Here is a 19,627-nt window from a genome sequence, read left to right as displayed (position 1 = left end):
CCGAATGGGGATATTCCAAATTTGAACCATTCGTTTGCTTAACTCCAAAGGCGTTCTCACATCAAGACCGGCTAGAAGATAAAAGGTATACCTTCAATTCAATCATGTGTGATCAAATCTTTGATTTGTTGTTGAGAAATAATTATACTAGAATTGTTGATCACCATGTCAAGCCATCAGTCCAAGGACGAATGTATTGTAAGTTGCATGATTCGTCCAGGCATAATTTTGAGGATTGCAACATGTTTCGTCAAATAGTTAAACCGGCCATTGAAAAAGAACGATTGAAGTTTGTTGAAACACGAAGAGATGACCAATCTATTCCGATTGGTCCTGATGGCAAAAAGTTTTTGCATCGGCTACTTCAAGCCGATCCATTTAAAGAGAAGTAAAAACTGCAGGTGATGGGATCAAGCTTTCAAGTAAAGAAGTTGTTGAAGAGCATAATGAACATAATCTTGTGGGTGAAAATTCCATCGAAGCTATAATGGAGACGCCAAGGATTGGGGGGCAGCAAGCAAATCCAATGATCGATGAAAGCAAACCAAAGGAAAACAAAGGCCGAAATAAGCACAAGTGTAATCAAAAATCACCTTCGCTGAACTATTCGATAAATATCAAAAGAAGAGTGAAGAGAAGAATGCTTATCGGCCAAATCATGCATAGAAACCAAGATCACCCCCAAGGCGCAAATATGAGGATTGGTATTGGCAAAGTGAGCATTTTAATGCAACATATTCATATCCTTATTTTGGGCCGCCAGTGCCAATGCCGTGGATGCATCCCTATGCTCATGTAGATCCATATCTATCATGAGACAGGTATGATACAAGGGCACACTCTCCATCTTATTTTAGGCCATCTCACCAATATTATGCATCGCCGAGAAGATCAACATTTGAACAATCATATGTTAAAGACCATTTCAATCATAAGGAATCGGTCCGGAGCTCAGAGAAGAATAAAGAGGTGGTAAAATAAGTGTACCGTGTTAAAAGAGATGGTCGTAAGAGTTCTACTTCACAATTGATCTCAAATAAAAAAGAGCCAGTTAAAATGTTGACATTGGTTAAAGGCAATGAAATGAAGCGATCAATTGTTGAGAGTCAAAGTGCCAAATCCGAAGAAAATAAGTTGAGAGTGCACAAGGCCAAAAAAGAATTACCGTTGGTCAGAATAGAATCGCATCCGAGATGCCCACTCGGCTTATCATATTGGAAAAAGAAGGAATTACAAAATCTTAGTGCACAAGAGCTGAGAAAGAAGAACATGGCATGGGTTCCCAAAGGAAGTACTCAAAATAATAATTATGTGCAAGCTTCCATTACAAGAAGTGCGACAAGGTGAAGAAGGAAAAGAGTGAAAACTATGAAGAACCAAGCCGAAGGTTTCAACGTCTTCGGTCTACACATTATCCATATTCTTCGACTTTGCCATTAATGCCTATTCCATGGAATTTGTCATCAGGTATGATTGGATACCCTCCATGGATTTATTTTGATCCATGGACGCAACATAATTTTCTACATCATGGGAGGGTATTACCAAATCACTATACATTTGGTTAGTTACATTTTTGTTGCTAATACAAAGGGGCCGAAATATTTTATTGCTATTACATTTGTTTATTTCGGCTATGCATGCTTTGGTGGATGACTTCTGCATGAATGTCATGGTAATGGCCGATACTTAACTATCGCCCTAAGAAACAATCTAATCATGGCCGGTGTGGAATTCTAACATCGTCCTTAGTTCAATTGGAGACCCAGACAAGGTACATGTTCATTGATGTTACCCTTGTCTTTCTAGTACCATGGAGATTATATTTTGATGGTTCAGTTTGTAATAATGGCCAAGGTGTTGGTATTATTTATATATCTCCTCATGGTGCTGTTTTCGAGGCCTCATGCCGCTTAGAATATTTTTGCACAAATAATCAAGCCATGAAGCATTGTTATTCGGCTTAGAGATGTTGCTTGCCATAGGTGCTACACATATTGAGGCTTTTGGTGATTCGTTATTAGTAGTGCAACAAATATCCAAAAGTTTTCAAGGTTTTGACGAATCACTTAATGTTTATCTTGATAAATGTCTAGATATAATATCTACTTTGGATTATTTTAGCATTGCTCATATATATAGACATGACAATTGGAGACCAAATGAGTTGGCACAACACGCATCCGACTATCATGTGGAGCATGGCATGTTTCATATTTCTCAAAGGCCGATGTCTACTCTTGCCAACGTAGGGGAGGCCGAACCGAAGCCCACCGTTTTCGGCCACTAATGAAATATTTATGCAGGCGAAAGTAAGGATTGGAGAAAGTTTATTGTTGATTATCTACAAAATCCTAGAGAAAGGTTGGACAATATGGTTTGAAGGATGGTTTTGAGATACATATCTATGGAACCTTATCACCGGATTGTTATAGAAGTTGAGAAGTTTTCACCCAAGTTTGCATCGAGAGGTTCAAACAAGCAATGGCTGATATATACTTATCGTCCTAAGTACATGCAAATGGCCGATGCAGTGTTGACATCGTCCTTAGAAGAAGCTTCGTGCAAGTTATTTTTCGGCACACAAGTTAGCCGAAAAACAGGGGGGCATGTGTTGAAACCGGATTTTGGCACGGCCAAGAACTTAATTAAGATGGCCTCATATGGAGAAGTGCTCAAAGTGATAAAGTTCCGTATCGTCAAAAGAAGAAACTTTGATATTTGGGCCATAGCCATCCAGTCTCATCTCTAAGGCCGAAGTTATGTTTGAAGTACTTAGATTTCTTATTCAGAACACTATTCGACTTATTACGCCCCCTAGGTAGCCTCATATGAGAAAAGTTTCTACACGGATTGTCTTCGTCTCGTTGAAACGGTCGATTTTGATATAAAAACGTCTAAATCGGAGTTCATATGCAAAAGTTAGAGCCAAAACGGTGTGTTGCATAAGTTTGCCCCAGAAGTTCCGGGCAAAACATCCGGGGAGGTTCATGGATAAACAGAAACTTTGCACGCATTGCGCCCCGAAAACTAGAATTTCAATATTATTTGCAGATTTGCGGTCCCGAATCCAATGTCAATATGACCACGGATGAAAAGGTGATCAACTGAAGAGTTTTTCTCCATTGCAAGGGCTACAACTTTGCTTTTGGGACCATCGCGATCCGAAGCCATGTGCGACCTACAGGAGCTGTGCAAGAGGGGTACTTGATGTAATTTTAGCCCGGAAGTTCCGGGCTGACCGGAAGTTCCGGCCCTCGTAATCCGAGTTAGGTTATCTTTTGATGTTTTGGACGGGATTTGAGTCCTTTTCTTGTACGTAAAGTTCAGCCGCCTCATATATATGTAAGAGGTGACGGCTGATTGAATAACAACACACAATCGATCAATTTATCTACCACTTTTTTATATTTTATTTTTTCTCCTTAACCCTTGTTCTTCTTCTTTCTCGTTCTTCGCTTGTTCTTCTTCATTGCAGGGCGGCGAACCTCGAGGACCTAGGGGCAGTTAGGCCGACCTAGGGTAGCCCATAGCCGCCGCGCGCCCTGAAGGAGTCCCTCCCGGGCGAGTGGGGTTTCGGGTCTTAAAAAGCGTCCGCGGGATTGTCTTGCGTACCGCGCTTCCGGACGGGTCTCCTTCGACGTGAGCTGCGGTGCATCACCCCCGGCATTGAGGGTACACGGTGACGTGTTCGTGTGTGAACAGAGGGAGGAATATATGCTTGTAGGAATTGCAATAATATCAAGTTTCCTATCTATGTGTTGAAAATCTTGAAGTTATGCTTGTTTTGCTTTCCTATGCTAGTTGATTCTTGTTCCCATAAGTTGTTTGTTCACAAAATCCCTATGCATAGGAAGTGGGTTAGACTTAAATGTGTTAGTCATATTCTTCATGATGCTCTGTTTATGTTTCAATTCGTATCTTTCATGCGAGCATCATTGAACTCATCATGCCTAGCTAAAAGGCATTAAAGAAAAGCGCTTGTTGGGAGACAACCCAACACTTATACCTACTGTTTTGGTGCGTCCACATTATTAAGCTACTGTAGTAATCAGTTATCATAGCTTTTTTCAATAAAGTGCCAAGTAAATCCTTTGGGATCGTCTATGGTGATAGTTAACTTGATTCTGTGCAAAAACAGAAACTTTTGCTCTCAGTCCAGGAATTTTTAATATTCACTGAAATGTGCTTTCGATCTGAAAATTTTACACAAGATTGATATACAAATTGCCTAGATTATCCTAATTTTCCAGAATTTTTGGAGTTACAAAAGGATGGAAAGTTTCCAGATTACTACGGACTATTATGTTTTTGACAGATTCTATTTTCTATGTGTTGTTTTCTTATTTTGATGAATCTATGAGTAGTATCGGAGGGTATGAACCATTGAGACGTTGGAATACAGTATACATAACACCAATATGAATTTAGAATGAGTTCAAAACAATACCTAAGTGGTGATTTATTTTCTTATACTAACGGAGCTCGTAAGATTTTTTGTTGAGTTTTGTGTTGTGAAGTTTTCAAGTTTTGGGTAAAGTTTCGATGGACTATGGAATAAGGGGTGGTAAGAGCCTAAGCTTGGGGATGCCCAAGGCACCCCAGAGCCTAACACTACAAAAAAATACACTTCCGTGATGATACGTGTTTGTCACAGTAGGTCATGATTTCTTTCATGCATGTACATCCATGATGATTTTATGACAGAATCAAGATAGTCATACATGTGCTGTCGTAGAAGTGTTCCATGACATTAGCAAAATTATCATCACGGAAGTGTTCACTTCCATGACGATAAATCGCGCATCACAAAAGTGCTTTCGTCAAGGGTGACCGACACGTGGCATCCACCATAACGGAACGCTGTTAAGCTATCGGGTCCGGTTTTGGATCCGATAAACCGTTAACAGCCCGGACAAATGGGGATTTTCCACGTGCAAAATCATCACTAGCCGGAGGAAACACGTATTGCCTCACCATTGGGACAGATGTCATCCACCCATTGGACAGGAGGAGCCTATGATAGGTCGACACGTGGCACGGCCCAACAGTGGCCCATTCCGGTGAAAAAGGACGACCCAGTAAAAATTAGCACGCCGGCCCATATAAGGCCTACTTGTGTCAGGTCCATTTAAGCCCATGGCCCATAAGCGATGTGCCGATTTGGCCCGTCAATGGCCCGTTAAAGATTTGACACCATTGCAGCCCATCGTCAGTTCGAGCCCGTTAACTGCCCGCTATGTATTTGGGCTCAATATCGACCTGATGAGATTTTGGCCCGTTAACGGCCCATTCAAGGGATGGGCCAATTTTCAGGATGCACATCTTTTGGCCTTTTAGCGACCCATTCAAGTGTTGGGGTAATTTTCGGACCGGTGTGTCTTTCAGCCTGTTGACGGCCCATAAATCAGTTGGGCCATTTGTAGTCGGATCTGAGTTTTGGCCTTTTAGCGACCCATTTAAGTGTTGGGCAAATTCCCGGCCCTATTTTTGGATTTAGGTAAGTATGATGAATCTTGCATTCTTTACAGACTATACTGTTTTGGCAAATTGTTGTTATGTTTGCATTGTTTTCATATGTTTGCTTGTTTAATGATTCTATTTGAGGATAGGAGTATTAAATATGCAGAGGCATTTAGTATGCAATGTTGAATAATAATTTTAGTGATTTGTTACAGTAGAAAATGATAAGGTTTTGCATTGGTTTATACTAACCTATCTCACGAGTTCTTGTTGAGTTTGGTGTGGATGGAGCTTTTGATAAAAAGATAAACCAAGATATGAGAGGAATTAGGGAGACACAAAAGCTCAAGCTTGGGGATGACCAAGGCACCCCAAGATAATATTTCAAGAAGTCTCAAGCATCTAAGCTTGGGGATGCCCCGGTAGGCATCCCACCTTTCTTCTTCAACAACTATCGGTTAGTATCGGTTGAGCCTAAGTTTTTGCATCTTCACATGAGTTGTGCTATCCTTGCAATGTCATTGTATTTTGTTTTGCTTGCTGTTTGAATACAATACCAAGATCTGAAATTCTTAAATGAGAGAGAGTCTTCACATAGTTGCATAATTATTTAGCTACTCATTGATCTTCACGTATATCTTTTTGGAGTAGTTTTTATTTACTCGTGTGCTACACTTATATCCTATGAGTAAATTGTTGAATGAGTTGATTGTCAGAAATCTGAAATTATATATGTCTCATTTGCTTATCCCATGGGGAGTAATGACTTCACATCTAAGAAGTAGAGGTCTTAAATTTATTGAAGGTTAGCAAGCATTGTATTGGTCATTTGAACAATTCATGAAAGAATATTGAAGGAAGAGAGATTCCACATGTAAATACACTATCCTAGACATCTTTCATAATTGGGAGCACTCATTTAGTATGGCATGCTAAAGAGTTGATGTTGGACAAGTAAGACAACGTAATGGGTTATGTTTTCGCACATCTCAGTTAAAGTATATTGTCATGGATCATTCAAACATGTTGAGCTTGCCTTTCCCCCTCATGCTAGCCAAAATTCCTTGCACCAAGTAGAGATACTACTTGTGCTTCCAAATATCCTTAAACCCAGTTTTGCCATGAGAGTCCACCATACCTACCTATGGATTGAGTAAGATCCTTCAAGTAAGTTGTCATCGATGCAAGCAATAAAAATTGCTCTCTAAATATGTATGATCTTGTGGTGTGAAGAAAATAGCTTTATACGATCTTGTTATGGAAGCAATAAAAGCGACAGACTGCATAATAAAGGTCCATATACAAGTGGTAATATAAAGTGATGTTCTCTCACATTAAGATTTTGTGCATCCAACCCTAAAAGTGCATGACAACCTCTTCTTCCCTCTGTGAAGGGCCTATCTTTTACTTTATGTCTTTTACTTTATGCAAGAGTCAAGGTGATCTTCACCTTTCCCTTTTTCATTTTATCCTTTGGCAAGCACCTCGTGTTGGAAAGATCCTGATATATATATATATCCAATTGGATGTAAGTTAGCATGAACTATTATGTTGACATCACCCAAAGGTGAATACGTTGGGAGGCAACACTATAAGCCCCTATCTTTCTCAGTGTCTGATTAAAACTCCATAACCATTAGTATTGCGTGAGTGTTAGTAATTGTAGAAGACTATATGATAGTTGAGTATGTGGAGTTTGTTCCTGAAAATAAGATGAATTGCAATTGTTTGATGACTAAGAATGAAGTTTGCTAGTTTTCAATAAAGTTTATGGTCTATGCTTTAGCATGTGAATAGCTTGTTACTTGATCTTGAGAAGTTTTATGAGATGAACTACTGTTATGACATATAATCATGCTAGAAAAGGTGATTGAAATTATCATTGATCAAACTTGTGCACCTTCTAGCATTCATACTTCATAAGTTCTTTCATTTATCATTTACCTACTCGAGGACGAGCAAGAATTAAGCTTGGGGAAGCTGATATGTCTCCAATGTATCTATAATTTATGAAGCATTCATGCTATTTTATTATCTGTTTTGAATGATTATGGGCTTTATTATACACTTTTATATTATTTTTGGGACTAACCTATTAATCGGAGGCCCAACCCATATTGTTGTTTTATTGCCTGTTTTAGTATTTCGAAGAAAAGGAATATCAAACGGAGTCCAAACGGAATGAAACCGTCGGGAGCGTGATTTTTAGGAAGAATATGATCCGGGAGACTTGGAGTTCACGTCAGAAGATCATTGAGGAGGCCACGAGACAGGGGGGCGCGCCGTACCCTCTCGTGGGCCCCTCGAGGCTCCCCCAACCGACTTCTTTCGCCTATATAAGCCTACGTACCCTAAAAACATTGAATATCAAGATAGATCGGGAGTTCCACCGCCGCAAGCCTCTGTAGCCACCAAAAACCTCTCGGGAGCCCGTTCCAGCACCCTGCTGGAGGGGGAATCCCTCACCGGTGGCCATCTTCATCATCCTGGCACTATCCATGACGAGGAGGGAGTAGTTCACCCTCGGGGCTAAGGGTATGTACCAGTAGCTATGTGTTTGATCTCTCTCTCTCTCTCTCGTATTCTCTCTATGGCACGATCTTGATGTATCGTGAGCTTTGCTATTATAGTTGGATCTTATGATGTTTCTCCCCCTCTACTCTCTTGTGATGAATTGAGTTTTCCTCTTGAAGTTATCTTGTTAGATTGAGTTTTTAATGATTTGGGAACACTTGATGTATGTCTTGCCGTGCTTATCTATGGTGACAATGGGATATCATGTGCCACTTGATGTATGTTTTGGTGATCAACTTGTGGGTTCTGCCCATGAACCTATGCATAGGGGTTGGCACACGTTTTTGTCTTGACTCTCCGGTAGAACTTTGGGTCACTCTTTTGAAGTACTTTGTGTTGGTTGAATAGATGAATCTGAGATTGTGTGATGCATATCGTATAATCATGCCCACGGATACTTGAGGTGACAATGGAGTATCTAGCTGGCATTAGGGTTTTGGTTGATTTGTGTCTTAAGGTGTTATTCTAGTGTGAACTCTATGATAGATTGAATGGAAAGAATAGGTTCATGTTATTACGGACTCTTGAATAGATAGAACGGAAAGGGTACTAATTCTAGTCGTAAACCCAAAGTGGCACAGACTTACAGGGACAGGCATCCATGACCCAGCATCGAACGTGTCGGTCATCAGCGAGTGAATCTAGGCTGTAGCATGGGCTAGCAGGACTCCGGTGAACCGGGCTGTAGCAGGCTAACAGGACTCCGGTATTCATCGCGTGACATTTCCCCGAAGGGACAGACACAGGAACGAAGAAGGACACATGCTAGCCAGCCTAAGTGTTCCGGAGCAGTAGCAAGCTACCATGGCTCGGTGGAAACACTAGGAGACATTTCCCGGTAAGAGAGGCTACTAAAGATAAACAACTAGATAGTCAGATCCCACACATACCAAGCATAGCAATAACATACACACAATATGCTCGATATGTGCAAATACAACATGGCATCACAACATGACTCTACAACTCAAGTATTTATTCAATAGGCTCCGAGGAGCGAGATATTACAAACAGGGGTCTCACGACCCAACATTCAGAGCATACAAATCAAAGCACAAGCGGAAGCTATCATGTCTGAGTACAGACATCTATAAATGAAAAAGGCTGAGAAGCCTGACTATCTACCAGATCCTGCCGAGGGCACAAGATCGTAGCTGAGGTAACAAGCTAAACGTCGAAGACCACGCGGAATTACTAGTGAGACTAAAGTCTCTCTGCAAAAACATAAAATAGGCAAACGTGAGTACAAATGTACCCAGCAAGACTTACATCAGAACTATCTACATATGCATCATTATCAACAAAGGGATGGTGGGGTTTAACTGCAGCAAGACAGCTTTGACTCGGTGGCTAACCTGAACTACGACTGCAAGTAACTCTTTTGAGGTGGCGCACACGAGTCCACATATTCACCAACCAATACACCACTATGGAACAGATCCCGTCTCCCTACGAGAACGCCATCCATAGCACTCACGCTTATCTTGCGTATTTCAGAGTATCCACTTTCACTTGTCTATGAACTGATATAAGCAACCCAGAAGTCCTTATCCGCGGACACGGCTATTCGAATAGATGATGTTAACCCTGCAGGGGTGTACTTCTTCACACACGCTCTCACCACTTACCGCCGTTTACACGACATGTACTCGGCAACCTTCAAGCGGAAGCCCAACGTGGGTGTCGGCCACGGCCTACCTAAACACTCGAGTCTCTAGTCCAGGTTTATCGCCTATTCGGGTTCCATCCATGAGGAGATCCGGCCGGAGTTTCGCTCACAGCCCCAAACGATGTGAACAGGGTTCCGTGACACCAAACGGGCGCCCGGTATACCCGGCCACGTGCCTACCGCATCACAGCCCACCCCTCCGGTCAGCGCTGCGCACGGCCTCCAGCATACTACAAACACCAGAAACTACTTGCAACTCCTGGACAGAGGACAAGGGTGATTAAGAAGCCGAGAGGGTCCATTGGTTTCGGGCCCAATGCGTGGTAGTAGCTGAATCATGGATCACAAACACAGAACTCAGTTCCTGAGGACGGCTGCAATGAGACAACCCATCATGTACTCCTACATGGCCTCTCACCGCTACCTTTACCAAATCGTGTTCACACACAGTAGGACATGTTCACACGCCTCTGATTCATCCCCGATAAATCAGACCTGACTCAACTCTAAGCAATAGCAGGCATGACAAACAAACATGAATGAGTAGGCACAATAGGGCTCAAACAACTCCTACTCATGCTAGTGGGTTTCATCTATTTACTGTGGCAATGACAGGTCATGCAAAGGATAAGGGGTTCAGCTACCGCAGCAAGTAACAAATATGTCGTTGTTGTCCTAATGCAGTAAAAGAGAGCAGGAGCGAGAGAGTGGGATTTTATCGGAATGAACAAGGGGGTTTTGCTTGCCTGGCACTTCTGAAGATAACATTGAGTCTTCATCAGTGTCAACGATCACAACGTCGGAACATCGTCTACCGGGAGGGAACAGATACCGGCAACAGAGAAGAACACAATCAATGCAATGCACAAAATGATGCATGCTATGACATGGCAATATGAATGTGTTTTGAGCTAATGCAACTAGCAACAGATTAAATGAAGTTGGTTTGAATACAAGATTCAAATTCAAACTCCATATGTGATTGTTCAAATGCCATTTAATTGATTTGTGCTAAACAGCAGCTATAAGTTGTTCTAACATGCATGAAAATGGTACAGATGGATTCCTTGAATTTTTCTGATAATTTTTCATATATAACTTGTTTGATTTGGAGTTTCGGTTAATTTTCTATGATTTATTGAAGTTTAGAATATATTCTGGAATCATTAAATCATTTAAGATTTATTTAAATTTCAGAAAGGAATTATTGCGTCAGCATGACGTTGGCATGACATCACAGGTCAACAGGGGCTGGTCCGGTCAAACCTGACGTGTGGGGGCCACACGTCAGTGGCACAGGAGCTAATCCCGGTCAAACCCAGCGCTGACTGGGGTTTGACCAGGGGTGGGGCCCACTGTCAGTGGCTGTGGGTTTAATTAGTGGGGCCATTATCACTGATTAAGCGTGCCACGTCGGCGGTCGCTGGAGTATCGCCGGCGGCGACCATTCCGCACGGCGGCGCGGCTCGGATTCGAGCTAGGGGCGATGGTTTGGCGCGCGGTTTGGCTCATTAGAACGTCCGCGACGCGGCGCGTCCAGCGGTGGCTGTGGCCGCGGCTGGGGTGGCCGGAGCCGACGACGGCGATGGCAAGTGCGGCGGCCGGAGCTTCGGGTTCGAGCGGGGCGAGGCCACAGAGGACGGGAGGGATGGCTAAGGGGCTCACCGAGCTCCTGAAGATGCTAGGAGCACGGTGCCGTGCTCGGTTTCGAGCCTTGCTGGCTGCAGTGACGGCGGCGACATCGCCGGCGGCGTGGGGTTCTCGGCTCGTTGTGAACGGCGGCTAGAGAGGGAGGTAGGGCACGGGGAGAGGGGGAATTGGGTCAAAGGATCACCGCGGAGCTGCAGGGAGGGTTAGTGGGCTCGGGGGCGCGTCGGAGTGGCCGAATCGACGGAGAAGGGCGCCGGGGCCGAAGCTTGGAGATGATGACTATGGCGGCTGCTCGGGGCCCTTCTGGTCGCGTGAGACGTCGAGGAGGTCGAGGGCGGCACTGCGGAGCTCGGGAGCGCGTCGGGGAGGAGAAGGGGTGGTGGTGGCCGCGGCGAACGGCGTCGGTGGCGACGGGGCTCCGCTCGGTGGAGGAGAGAGGGAGCCAGAGAAAGGGGGGAGAAGGCACGGGGAGAGTGCGAGGCCTGGGAGGGTGCATGGCATTGCGGACGGGGTCCAGGGCGACGAGAGGAAGCAGGAGGTGGCCAGGGGGAAGCAGGAGGTGGCCGAGGCCTCTCGGGCGCGCGCCACGCCTCGCCTCTGTTCGTCCTCCTGGCAGAGGAGGAAGATGACAAGGGGGAGGAGGTGGGCTGGGCCGGCCAGATGGGCTGGCCAGCTGGGCCACTGGAGGAGCTGGGCCGGCTCTGGTGGGCTGCACGGGTGAGGCCAGGTAACTTCCTTCTCTCTCTCTTTTATTTCTGTTTTGTTTTATTTAATTTATTTTGCCACTGTTTTGAATTTAAAATAATTCAAACAATGCCAAAAACTCCTCTAAATATTTTATATAGCTAGATGGACTTTTCCAAAAGCTTATAAAATATTTCAGGGGTATTTGAAATTATATTCTAATTATATGAATATGATTCAAATACAAATAGCTAATGAATTAAATCCAAAGTCCCAAAAATAATTCCTTAAAAATGTTCAATATTTTGGTTGGGACCAGAACCCTTACCAAAAATTATCAAACATTTAAGAAGAGCATTTTGGAGCAATGAATGAGATTTCTAGGGTTTTTGCCCCTCTTTTATTTAAGTTTTTGAGGCTTCCAAAATTCCTCAATTCAAGTTTCGAAAATATAGACATGATGCACACATGAAGCTAGCCTAGAGCATTACCAGAAGCTAGGGATGTGACACGTAGTCCCATCACGATCTCCAGGGGGTCTCTCTATGACAAACATACACTCTCTCCTCCCCATGTCTGCATTTTCTCCGTACGTCTCTCTCGGCCTCTCTCCCTTGTTTGTCAGACCCCTCTTGGTCACGTGCTAGGGGTCTTTCTCTCTCGGTTGCAAACAACCACACACTATCTCCTCACCTTGCTTCCGTTGTCGATGATGCATGTGTGATATGTTTGCATAAGACACACACGCTTTTTCTCTACTTTTATCGTGCGTTGTCCATGTCTCTTTCACACGCACACACACTTTTTTCACTCACTCTTTCCATTACTCTCTCTCTCTCTCTCTAGTTAGGGACTCTCTCACATCCATAAGCATATGGATGTTTTGAAAAGTCAAACCTCAGAATAGTTTGACCAGGTATATGTGGAGAAAAACATTTACGTCTAGAACAAGATTCATCACAACATGTACTTACTTCATACTATCATTTATCTTTGGTATTGTAGATATAAGTAATTTTTTTATAAACTTGGTCAAAGTTTCAAAAGTTTGACTTTAGAAAAATGTTGGAACTACATTATCGAACGAAGGGTGTAGCTCTCTCTCTCTCTCTCATGGGCCTCCCCTCTCACTCGAACTCTCTATACCAACGGATTATACACTCATTGTGTCAGTGTATAGCTCCGTATATTGTTTATTTGACCGGTCAACCAGTCCACATGCTTGCTTGTCAGCTTGTGTTCTCTATCTTCGTGTGCTGGCCCATGTGGCAGTGGGTGAAAATAAGTAAACTAGAGGACCATCTGACATGCGGTGAAGTAAACTGAAAGTGCAATTATCCCTAGGTGGTTTTGGTAATTCATAACAACATATAGCTCATTGAGTTAATGCTACTCCAAGACAAATATTTCAGGAAAGCTCAATGAATGGCATGGCATAGATGATGAAAGTGGATCCCTCAAAATATTAAGGACAAAGGATTGGCTCAAGCTCAAAAGCTCAAGACTCTACATTTTACATTTTAGTGATCCAATATCACATTGAGTCTATAGGAAAAGCCAATACTATCAAGGAGGGATGAGGTGTTGCTTAATGAGCCTCTTGCTTCAAGTGCTTAGTGATATGCTCCAAAAACCCTCAACTACTTTCTCACATCCACATATGACCTAAACCTAAAGTCGAAATCGGTCCTACCGATTCTTTCTATCCGGTGCCACCGAGTTCAAATGTCATAGCCACTGCCACAAACCCCAGGCAAATCGGTCTTACTGATAGGGATCTCGGTCTCACCGAGATGGGATTGTAATCTCTCTGTTTCCCTTTGTAACATTTTGGTATAACCAAAGTGAGCGATTGATCCCACCGAGATTGCAATGTAAACTCTCTGTTTCCCTTTCGTAACATTTCGGTCTCACCGAAAAGAGCGAATCGGTCCCACCGAGTTTACCTGACCAACTCTCTGGTTAGCTAATTACCAAAATCGGTCTCACCGAGTTTGTGTAATCGGTCTCACCAAGATTACGTTATGCCCTAACCCTAACCATATCGGTCTCACTGAGTTGCATGTCGGTCCCACCGAATCATTAACGGTCACTAGGTTTACTGAATCAGTCCGATCGAGTTTGTTGATTCGGTCCCACCAAGATTGGTAAATTGTGTGTATTGGTTAGATTTTGTGTGGAGGCTATATATACCACTCCACCTCCTCTTCATTCATGGAGAGAGCTATCAAAACAAACCTACACTTCCAACCTACTAGTTCTGAGAGAGAACCACCTACTCATGTGTTGAGGCCAAGATATTCCATTCTTACCAAATGAATCTTGATCTCCAGCCTTCCCCAAGTTGCTTTACACTCAAATCTTCTTTCCACCAGATCCAAATCCTATGACAGAGAGTTGAGTGTTGGGGAGACTATCATTTGAAGCACAAGAGCAAGGAGTTTATCATCAACGCACCATTTGTTACTTCTTGGAGAGTGGTGTCTCCTAGATTGGCTAGGTGTCACTTGGGAGCCACCGACAAGATTGTGGAGTTGAACCAAGGAGTTTGTAAGGGCAAGGAGATCGCCTACTTCATGAAGATCTACCGCTAGTGAGGCAAGTCTTTCGTGGGCGCGACCATGGTGGGATAGACAAGGTTGCTTCTTCATGGACCCTTCGTGGGTGGAGCCCTCCATGGACTCGCGCAACCGTTACCCTTCGTGGGTTGAAGTCTACAAACGTGGATGTACGATAGCACCACCTATAGGAACCACGACAAAAACATCCGTGTCTCAAATTGCGTTTGAATCCTCCAAACCCTTCCCTTTACATTCTTGCAAGTTGCATGCTTTAAATTCCGCTGCACATATACTCTTTGCATGCTTGCTTGAATTGTGTGAAGATTGCTTGACTTGTGCAAAGATAGCTAAAATCTGCCAAAGTCTAAAATTGGGAAAAATGTTAAGTTTTTAATTGGTCAAGTAGTCTAATCATCCCCCTCTAGACATACTTCAAGGTCCTACAAGTGGTATCAGAGCTTTGGTCTCCATTTTCTTTGATTTCCATAGCTTTTGGTGGCCATAGCCTTGGTTTCACAACCTAGGAGAGTATGGCGTCTAGCGAGGGAAATTATCACTGTAGAGGTCCTTACTTTGATGGCACTAATTTTGCTAGTTGGAAGCATAAGATGAAAATGCATATTCTCGGACATAACCCCGTCATTTGGGCTATTGTGTGTATTGGCTTGCAAGGTGAATTCTTTGATGGGAGAGAACCGAACCGTGAAGCTAGCGCGGATGAATTGAAGATGTTGCAATACAACGCTCAAGCTTGTGATATCCTCTTCAATGGCTTGTGCCTCGAAGAATTCAACAAAATCAGCCGTCTTGAGAATGCAAAGGAAATTTGGGATACTATGATTGATATGCATGAAGGTACCGACTCCATCAAGGAATCCAAGTTGGATGTGCTCCAAAGTCATCTTGACAAGTTCAAAATGAAGGATGGTGAAGGTGTCACTGAAATGTACTCTAGGCTTGCTCTTATCACAAATGAGACTATCGACTTAGGAAGTGAAGAAATGACCGACAGATTCATCATCAAGAAGATCCTAAGAGCATTGGATGGAAAATATGATACCGTGTGCACATTGATCCAAATGATGCCAAATTACAAAGATCTCAAGCCAATGGAAGTCATTGGAAGAATTGTTGCTCATGAGATGTCACTCAAGTATAAGGAGGAACTTCACAACAAGTCAAGTGGTGCTTACAAAGCCTCATGTGAAGCCCCCACATCATCAAGTGAGAAACAAACCTTCAATGAAGAATTGAGCTTAATGGTGAAGAACTTCAACAAATTCTACAAGAGTAGAAGCAAAGAAAGAAGCTCTAAGTCCAGGTCCTACAATGACAAAAGATCTTCTAGTCGAGAGCGCAATTGCTACAATTGTGGGAGACCCGGACACTATTCCAATGAGTGTACGGCACCCTACAAAAGAAGAGAAGATTCTCCAAAAAGAAGAAGTGGAAGAGAAGAATCACCACCAAGAGAGAGAAGGAGTAGAGATGGTCGTTATGAACGAAGACCCTCACGAAGAAGCAAGGATTCGAAAAGGAAGGATAAGTCATCAAAGAGCTACACAAAACGAAGACATCAAGCTCATGTTGGTGAATGGGTATCCGGGTCCGACTCCGACAATCACTCCGAGAGAAGCTATCACTCCGACTCCGAATATACTCAAGATGAAGGTGTTGCCGGTCTAGCACTTGTGTCAACCAACTCCTATGACATATTTGATTCACCAAATGAAGGAATTGGAAGATGCTTCATGGCCAAAGGTCCTAAGGTAACACACCCCGAGTATGTTGATTTTATTAGTGATGAAGATGACTTGTTAGGTGATGATGATTTACTTATTGACAACTCTAGTAATGAATACTATGATGAAACGTCAATTAATCATGCTAATCGAGATAAAACAAATGACAATGATAAGGAGAAGATTGAGCTTCTAACTAAAGAACTAAACACTCTTAAGTTAGCTCATGAAACTATCTTCGAAGATCATCGAGAACTTTTAAGGGCTCATGAGAAGTTACACTTTGAAAAGCTCAATCTTGAGCAAGAGCATGAGTTCTTAAAGGCAATCAATGATGATCTCCGTAAGAAAAGTTCTTCTTACACTGCCAAGCGTTTACTCTTATCTACTTACATGCCTCAAGTCAAGTCTAGTAGCAAGAACAAGAAAGATTCTTCGTCTAGTAGTAACAATAATAATGCCAAATCCAATATTGTTGCTTCTAGTAGTTCTCTTGATTCCACTAATGATTCTCTTAGCCAAGTTACACTTGAGCAAGAAAATAGCTTATTGAAGGGAATTATAGAGAAAGGTGTATACAAGAGCCTTGCCGGAAGTAAGCAATTCGAGGAAATTGTACGCAAGCAAGGAAGGCACCAGAAGAATCAAGGTGTTGGTTTTGAACGAAAGTTCAATGCCAATGGAGTTGAGTGGGAAGAAGATCAATACCCCAAGACGAAGTTTGTTCCTCAACAAGAGAAGTATGATCCTAATTCCTTCAAGGGAACACAAGCAAAAGATGATCTTCCACCACAAGATCACAAGAACAAAGGCAAGGACAAGCTTCAAGAGGAGATTGATGCATTTGAAGAAGCACCTAAGTCCTTGGTCAAGTGGGTTCCCAAGACTACGTCAAGTTCTACTTCATCAAGTACAACTACAACTCCAAGGATTCCCATCAATATGATGCGGATCCCGAAGAAGAAGAAGTAGAGAGTTCTTGAGGGTTACTCCGCCAACATTCTTCACTCATATCATTATGGCAAGGACAAGTCCAATCAACTTCCATATCTTGCACTAGTTCAAGGAGTCACAAACCCTCATGTTGGTAAGGCAAGGGACAAGGTAACCTAATGTTTTCATGGACATCATCCTGTGTGTGCATCACTCTATGTCTATGGATATTCTTGTTTGTTCCTTATGGGACTAACCCATGTAGGTATTGAAAGTGCAACTCACTCCAAAGGATTGCTCCAAATGATCTGCATCAATGTTGAGCATCCACATCTTCAACACCTACATGAAGTCATCATCGACAAAACCCAAGGTTAGTTCATCCCTCTAAGGGGGGATCTCACATCTAGGGGGAGCTTAACTCTAAGAATTGAGTCAAAGCAACTCTAATGATGTGAACACATCAATGCATTATGTAAAAGTGGTAACCCCACTTGAGCTTAAACGATGAGTATGACCTATGATCAAATGTTCTCATTTGACTCCTAAGTCAATATACTCATATATAGATGACCTAGTCATCGCTAATTGTTTGATAGTTGCTAGAATTGGTTGTGCATGCTTTACCACATATTTCATTTGCCATTTTATTGTGTGAGCATGTTGGTTGCATATTTTACTCATTCGAGGACATCCACTTGTTGTTTTGACTGATTGGTTTCTTTTTTCTTTTGCCAAGTGGATGGACAAGAATGCCTAAGAACCTTCTCTAGCTATCTATGCTTTTCTCGTCTCAAACACTATTCATGCTACATCACAAAATTTGATCAAGTCAAATTCGAACCACTCTGTGTGAGGAGCACTCAGAGTCCCCGATTCATCATAGACTTAAACTTCCAAAACTTCTTTGTGCTTTTCGGTCTGACCGATTCTTCCATTTCGGTCATACCAAGATCACTAAGTCAATCTAGGTCCTCAATCTCGGTGCAACCGATTTGAACTTTTCGGTCACACCGAGTTGCTGTAACTCTCAACAGTTATGCATCTCAGTGCCACCGAGTCGTTCCACTTGGTCACACCGATAGTGTCGGGCTATATATTCACACGGGCAAAAATTTGGAAAACTTTCTCCAAACCTCTTCGCTCGTGCATAGCTCGCTCTGCCTTCTAGGTCTCCGGATCATCGACTTCGTCAACAACCGCCTCCTGTCGCTGGTCTCCGCCGCCGTCAACGGATTTCATCTCCGCCGTTACCGCCGTAGCGAGTTCATCGCCGAACTAGGGTATGAACTCGATCACAGTGCTATCCTCGTCTAATTCTCAGCATATTGTGTTCATTATGATTCTAGCCACGATTGGAACACCTCTATCCAGTCAAAACCACCACCAAGCCTTTACTTGAATTGTTTTTATTGTACCACCTCAGCGCGTTTAGCGAAGCGGTTTCCTTGGCACGTCTTGTCGAAGCAGAGATCGTGTTCCCCTTATTCCGGGATTCCCATCAATACGGACGTGGGTAACCCAACCGCGCCATTGATTGCGGTGCTTGGGAGACAAGCGAGTTTTATTAGGCTGGTGGGGACGCATGGTTTCTTCCACCCATATAAGGGGATAAAGATCTACCCTTTTACCTACGCCTTCTTCCTCCTTTGCTTATCCATCTCCGCAAACTCGAGCTCCAGCGCCCAAGTCCGCACATCTCAACTCAACCTTCTCCAACTATGTCCGGAGTGGGAGGCAAGTGGATGGCCTCCTCCGTTACGGAGGGGCACATCCAGAAGCTGCGCAGCGCCGGATATCTGTCCAGCGACATCGCGCACCGGCTCCCTGACGAGGGGGAGCCCATCCCCACCCCCAGGCCCCATGAGAGGGTAGTATTCCTTTCCCATTTCCTCCGCGAATTGGGCTTCCCACTCCATCCCTTTGTCCGGGGGCTCATGTTCTACTACGGCCTGGATTTACATGATCTGGCCCCGAATTTCATCCTCAACATCTCGGCATTTATCGTCGTGTGTGAGGCCTTCCTCTGCATCCAGCCCCACTTGGGCTTGTGGCTCAAGACCTTCAGTGTCAAGCTGAAGGTTGTGAAGGGAAGCCAAGCAGAGTGCGGAGGCGCCATGGTGGGCAAGATGCCCAACGCTACTTGGCTCGAGGGCACCTTCGTGGAAACCATCAAGGGGTGGCAATCGGGGTGGTTCTACATCACCGAACCGCGTGACCCTGAATGGGCAGCGGCCCCTGAATTCAGATCTAGCATCCCCATACGGCCCACCTCCTGGAAAGAGAGTGGCCAGACATGGGGTGATTCGGAGGAGCTAACCGGACTTCAAGCCTGCATACAAAAGTTAGTG

Source organism: Triticum aestivum, chromosome 4B (genome assembly GCF_018294505.1).
Source record: "Triticum aestivum cultivar Chinese Spring chromosome 4B, IWGSC CS RefSeq v2.1, whole genome shotgun sequence".
Lineage (NCBI taxonomy): Eukaryota > Viridiplantae > Streptophyta > Magnoliopsida > Poales > Poaceae > Triticum > Triticum aestivum.
The sequence above is the reverse complement of the archived record's forward strand: the minus strand, read 5'-3'. Positions refer to the sequence as shown.